The following is a 6755-nucleotide window of genomic DNA, read 5'->3' as shown; positions in this document are numbered from 1 at the left end:
TCTCTCTCAGAGGAAGTCAAATTACAGGCTGTGAAACAGACTACCAGAGTTAACTGAACAGAATACTCGGTTATCAACTAATCAAGGTAATATTTTTTAAATAACTGATGAAGCTGGTCCACCAGCAAGTTCCCATTAATTATGGTGGCCTACCAGCATAATCTTGCAGGTGAAGGTGCTGGTGAAGTTGCTGGTGACCAGAAGCACCAAAACACAAAATGTGCTGGTCTTGCTGGTCACCAGCTAGGCTGGTCCATGCTGGTTTTTCCAGCAGGGTAGCCTTGTTGCTAAAGTAAGCACAAAATGTGCTTTGTGCACAAAGCAGGTATGCGGTCCTGTGCTGTGACTCAACCTCCAACTGACCTCCGTCTTCTTGGAGGCTGTGTTTTGCCCCAGTTTGGCCACAATTAGCACTCCATAAGCCATTTCATGGGAACTTAAAGGAAAGAATTTGCACATCACTTATCATCAAGACAAAACTAGAACTGAATATAACCACAGCATATAAAAAATAAATTCCTCCGAGTCCAAACTATAAACTGAAAAAGTGTCATAAAGAGCCCACAGAAATCTTCTTAGCTTTTGCTCAGGGAAGATGAACCTCTTCACCACATCTTCAAGCTCCTCCAGAGCCAGCTGGGCACGGAGCACTGCAACTTTGTTTGGATCTGAGAACAATACACTTAGGGAGGGTGAGAGTGGAGAAAGATGGAAGTTACACTGTTGAAACAACACTGCTGGCCTGTAGACTGGAACGGATGTATTGAAATAAATAGTGTCCTAAAGTTAAGGTATAGTATTGACAAAATTACATTGGCGCTATATTTACCCCACAGTGGGTGAATGGGATTGTTTTCTCGCCATAGCTTAAATTTAAATCTGTCACCATGATGAAAGAGCCTGCATTTCCACAGTGATACCTTGACTCCACTTTGAAGGAAATATCCTTGGATTGCAAACAAGGCTGCACCTAATGTTTGCTGGTTGTATGTCCACACAGGGAGAGACAGAGAAGGTCATGTCTCATACAGTGCTAGTCTATTCTTCAGTGGATGAAACAAAAGAAGGAATGTCTCATTCCCTTTAGTCAGCCTTGAGTCTGACTCTCTTCAAACACTGCTGGGTCCCATTTGGCCTTGTTTGGAGTGGTCCAGCTATTGTCCAGTCTCCACTTTAAGTCAGTGTTAAAATGTGCCAAAGAAGAAAAAAGATCTATAATATCGGCAAATGATTGCCAGAATTTTTAAAGAGGTAAAAATGCAAGCACAGCTCTTAGTTGGTTGGTAGAAAAATAACATTTTAATAACTTTAGCACCAAAATCTTCCTCTGAAGCTTACTCAGGAAGGTAAGAAAACTCCCACAGAGATGTGTTCTTGACAAACATAAAGACATAGTAATAATAAAAAACAACTAGACCGTTGTTGTATATTTTGTAAAGTGGTGAATTTACATTATCCTAATTGTTTCAAACAATGTTTAAACCCACAGAAACTGTAATTTTATTCAGTATAATGCAGTGCTTTTCAATTGGTTGCCTGTAGTTATGACTTCGAAAAGTGCAGAAGCAACAGTACTAACATAATCTGAATAAAACAACATAAATAAAATACTATGCGTTTTACAAAAATAGTTAAGAGTTTACCACTCCATACAAACAAATTTATGGTTTACAATATCAGTGGGATTGCAAAATTTGCCTGTGGGGAGTGAAAGCCTTTTATTTATTTATGTTTTAATGTAATGGCCATTGAGAATTGAGTAGTAAACTGGGGAAGCAAAATCCATATAGTGTCCTTTTGATCTAAAATGATTCTTTAGAATTATTAGCTATTACTTAATTATTATGATAATATTGCCCTTATGATTGTTTTCCTCTAGTCAAGGATTTTGTCTGATATGTGTAGTAATAGTAATTTGGCAGTACATCCTGAAAATGATAGTGGCAGTATCGGTTTAAAAAGGAGATTATCTCCGTATTTTGTATATTCTGTAATACAAATTCATTAGGATATTTGGTTAAAACTTTATTTTGACAGTTAGTGATTAGTGGTACAGTATAACATTATGGTGGAGCATCAGTGTTTAATTTTCCATTGATTTTAAAATCTTATATTTTTTATATATTTTTTTTTTTCCATATGACTAATTCCATGTCTGACCCAACAGCTGTTTTGTAGTTATCTTAATGGTATTTTAGAGTTTGTAACTTCTTGGAAATTATTAATATTATTCATTAAAAATGATGATTCATCCCACACTTGGGGACATATATACATTTTTTTGTCGAATAAATGCTTTCTTTATTTTATGATGCTGCCATGGATGTATAAAAAGAGAAACACTGCATGTTTTGACTCCCGTCAGTTTCTGAATAATGTTTTCTGTCCCCTACTGGCGTATCAGGGTTATTGTGCCTTCAAGGACTGACTGAAGAAATACACATGCAGGCTGTGCTCCACCACAGAGTTGTTGTTGTCTGTTGCTTAGAGTAGATCCATCAGTGAGTATGGTTGCTCTTAGTTCATTGAAGTTACGTCCACCTTAAATAACATTGTGTACTTCATAGTGGTGTTAACAAACCCTTTTTAGTTGGGAAACCATGCAAACAATGCTAATGCTAATCGGGACGCTAGCTGTTAGCATAGGCTGATTGGGTTCATTGTTGGGCCTCATTTTTGTTGTACTTATAACCTGAAAAGGAAGAAGAAAAGTGTGACCAGTGATGTTGCACATATTTAATTTCCATTGTAATATTGTGCAGTGTTGAACTAGTTCAAAATTCAGTTCACAAATTTTACAATGAACTAGTTCAGTTCGTAGTTCATAATTTCAAAATTATTGCCACAGCCCATATAGAACCACAGACAGCAATTATTTTATCAGTTGTAACACTGAAACTTAAGGTATCCAACAATATACTGCAAAACCAGGTTGTCCAGGTGCGGCTGGAAGATGAAGACAACAGAGCCGCTATTGTATGCCGTTAATGCAATTTGAGTGGTAGAGGATCTGTTTTGGCTCCCCATGAATGTAGAGAGAGGAGATGGAAAAAGAGAAGACACTGGATTGTGGAGTGAAAGAAGTGATGCCTTTGGTCAGAGACAAGACTGAACATAAATTCTGACACACACACCCCTGTTGCCAGTTGTTGCTCACTATCTTACAGCTGATGTACAGTAAATTATTATGACTGGGGCAAATTAAACCCACAAGTAGCTTGAATAGATGATTCAGGATCAAACTACTATCAGGTGAAATTCACTTCTTCCTTGCCTTAGCTTGGAAGCTTATTTAACTAACGACGTTTGCTTCATTTCCATCCCCGCTCCACATCTTTGCCCATTTTTGATTAGCCAGAGTTTTTACGGGGTAAGGTGCTGCAAAGATAGTAACATCAGGTGACACCCACTTTGAGCTTTATTCTGGCTCTTCAGAAACCTATGGATGATGTTACAGTGATGTTACTCATTCCACTATTTTTACTGTCAGTGGTCTCATATTATTATATAACTGGATATCCTCAGGTCCCGAGCTGCAGCTCGAGTGTTAAACCACATTTGCAGGTACCACAGTAACCTCAAGTGCCACCATATCAAGCAGGACTGAAAAGTAGGCATTCTTGTTACCTCAATAGCAAGTGTTGCATCTAACCACAAAAATACATCTTTTCAGACTGTTAATGGATCAATGAACCACCTAATTCTTTCTTCACTGTTCTTCTGTCTCTATTTAACTCCCAGTCCCACCTTTCCCATGACCACAGCTGACCTGTTTTTTACGTTGCTGAACCTTTGTGCTCTGGTGTGTCTGGGTCTGTCCCTCTCATCTGTTTTCATGTCACTGTGTATCATTAGCCATGTACAGCTGGTGCTGCCCTGCTCCAGCTGCTCCAGTAATGACAGGATCCGGCCTGGGACCAGGAGTTGGACAGCTGACTGTAGTCATGGCAGTGGCTCAGGAGCCACGCCAAGCCGGCAGCAAGCAGCTCACTCATAGGTGTGTTTCCACTGAGCCTCTGTCACCAGAGGAGTAAGAAGGAATGTATTTACTGTTTTAATTTCTACTGAAATGTTTTAGATGAGACTGGCTCTAAAGATGACTGCATTCCTTTGGTTTTCTTCGTGGATACACTGAAGACAACCTGGAGCCAGGACATGATGCAAATGTATTTTTCAATCCAGTTCAAATGATGGCAATTTACAGTGACCTAATCCTTTTAAGTTCTGTCTGTGTATCCATAGTATGATCAATATGCTACCTTCATTGTCTTCCAAACATATTATAAAGACATACAAGGAGTCATACTGTTGCACTTGGATGAATCTTTCATTTTAATAGACAAAGCCAGATGCTTCCTCTTGCCCTCAGTCTTTCGTCCTCCAGCCTGTGACCCAAAAATCAATCAAGTTCTGCCATCATCAAGGATGCTCTGATCAAGGGAGGTGAAGAGATGCTTGGGATGAGAAACCACAGGTTTATTGTAGATATACTAGCTTCTTTTGATGGACGCTCCTTTGATTGGCAGCAATGACTGCTATGCTGATTTGATGGGGCAGTAAAATAAATGACTGGGCTGCTGTTGATGTAGCTTTACAGTCAGTGCATTAACATGAACAGCTTAGTTGGATTACAGCCATAGTTCGACTATGATACTCAATCAGACAACTGCAATTGTCCGAGTATACATGCCAGTGAGAAAATCGAATTATTGGCCGGAGCATGTCATACCCTGGTACGATAGGTGGAACTGTACTCATTTTAACTAGTGTTAATACAGCCACCTCCGGCTGACCTCGTTAGGTCACCAGCAACAACAAACTGCCTCGGCATTTGAGAAAGATGGCCTACAAAGAGCGAGATGAAGCTACATCTTTGTACATTACATATATGGTGTACATGATAATTACACAAACTAGATGCACAATGGCGCTCTTGCATCTGATCTGATGGACCGTATACATGCAGTAGTAATGCGACTATCAATCGAATAATCTAGGTGTTTTAAATCTGACTATGAGAAATCCGATCCGGTCAGATTTTGGTCAGACTAAGGTGTAATCATGCATCTTAAAAATCCGATCATAGTCGGAATAACCCAGTAATTCCGTTTTCTCAAGTGTCATCTAAACACACTGAGTAAAACCACATCATTTCTGATTTTCCACCAAAATAAGTGGATCTACACAAGTTTCTTATAAATGGGGGTCAACCAAGTAAAAAACATCCAATGACCCCATTCCCACTGGCAAGGGACAGAAGAGAAAAACAACAATAGACCCATTGTGAAAAAGGCTGTGTTGATTAGTAGGTGTTTGTGGCAGGACCCGAAAGTGGACAACCAGACTGGAGAAAGGTTGAAAAGAATCAAAGGCTGGCATGTGCTGTGGTAGCAGGTGAAGTTGCAGGATTCGCAGCGGAGTCCTCAGCTACTCAACAGGAAGAGGAGACACAGGTGTAGGCTTAGGCTGTGGGTTGAGAGGAGATGCTGGTGGAATGAGGGATAGAAGGTAAAAGGTGGAGTAGAGTCTGGTGACAGAGGTGCAGGAAGCTGGGTGGCAGGGTGGCTTATGGAGCTAGGGCTTGGAGGACAACGCTGGAGAGGTTGAGGAGAACCAAGGTTAGAATGGAGAAAGAGCAAAAATACAGGCAGGCAAAAAGTCACTCAGAGAGATACGAGTAAGACAGTCACCTACCACATTGTGGATTTGAAAACAATCTGGCACAGAGAGGAAAACAGACCTGAGTATAAAAACTGGAGCTGAGGATTAGATGAGCAGCAGGTATGTGAGTCAGGGGCCAATGTTGCCGATCAGACGGTCACACACTGTGAGATTACAGAACTGTGTCTGACCTATGTATCTATCTATCTATCTATCTATCTATCTATCTATCTATCTATCTATCTATGATCAAATGTGCTGCAGGTGTGAGAGGAGGCAGCTGCTGTTATCAGGGAAGCCACGCCCAGCGTCTGCAGAGCACCTCTGAAAACGCATAAGTACAACGTTAAAAACTGACACACCAAAAGTCCCATGACAGAAGCGTCTGTAAAATGGTAGATAAATTCTTTTACAGTTTTTGCCTAATGCTTAAACACTAAAAGTGGTTGCTATGCCCAAAGCATCACAACCTCTAACTTTGGTGACCATGCCTTAAACAAAAGCACCAACCCTGCAAACACAATATATGCTTTGCACTGTGTTTGAAATTCTCCAACACACTTCTTGCAAAACACTAAACACCGTTTTTTACATAAGACAAATTGTTCAAATAGGAAATCTAATGCAATCATTGGGAAAACACATCTTTTTAAAGGGATATTCTGGTGTAAATTTAATCTGTGGTCTAACATAACGTGAAACTGTGTTAGACTCCCTCTCGAGAGATCAAGTTAGCAGACCAATAATTTATGGAGTTTTATCATGCTCAGAAACGACCGCACGACAACGATACACTGTAGTAAATGGATCCAAATATAAACCGCCACCAAAAAGCCACAAATAATGTTCAGAACAGCACCAAACTTCAGCAACAGTACAAATAGGGTCTCAGCACATAGTCCGGGGCATTAAAACTCCACTAGCTTAGCTGGATTTCTACTGAAAAGCTGACAAAATGTACCACTCTTCTGCAGCAGCTTCCTGTTGACAGGAAGTCCCGACGAGTCGATTGAGTTCCGCGGCTCATGGATGAAAATGTATGATTATGACTCCATGGAAAAGCAATCAAAGTTCACGTGTCTTACCTGCCACTT

General features: G+C 40.2%; 1 long non-coding RNA gene across 2 annotated transcripts; it reads left to right on the top strand.

Annotated features, from left to right (window-relative positions):
* Window positions 1-2429: 2429 nt before the first annotated feature.
* Window positions 2430-4257, top strand: LOC115587151 (uncharacterized). Of its 2 annotated transcripts, XR_003984978.1 has the most exons (4): window positions 2430-2501; window positions 3526-3610; window positions 3856-3997; window positions 4079-4257. It is a non-coding gene; the product is annotated as an uncharacterized LOC115587151 (long non-coding RNA). The 2 variants fall into 2 exon arrangements; XR_003984979.1 differs by lacking the exon at window positions 3526-3610 and having other exon boundaries at window positions 2431-2501.
* The last annotated feature ends 2498 nt before the right edge of the window (window positions 4258-6755 follow it).

The sequence above is a fragment of the Sparus aurata genome, chromosome 8 (genome assembly GCF_900880675.1).
Source record: "Sparus aurata chromosome 8, fSpaAur1.1, whole genome shotgun sequence".
Lineage (NCBI taxonomy): Eukaryota > Metazoa > Chordata > Actinopteri > Spariformes > Sparidae > Sparus > Sparus aurata.
Note: the sequence above shows the minus strand (reverse complement) of the source record. Positions and strands in the feature narration are given on the sequence as shown.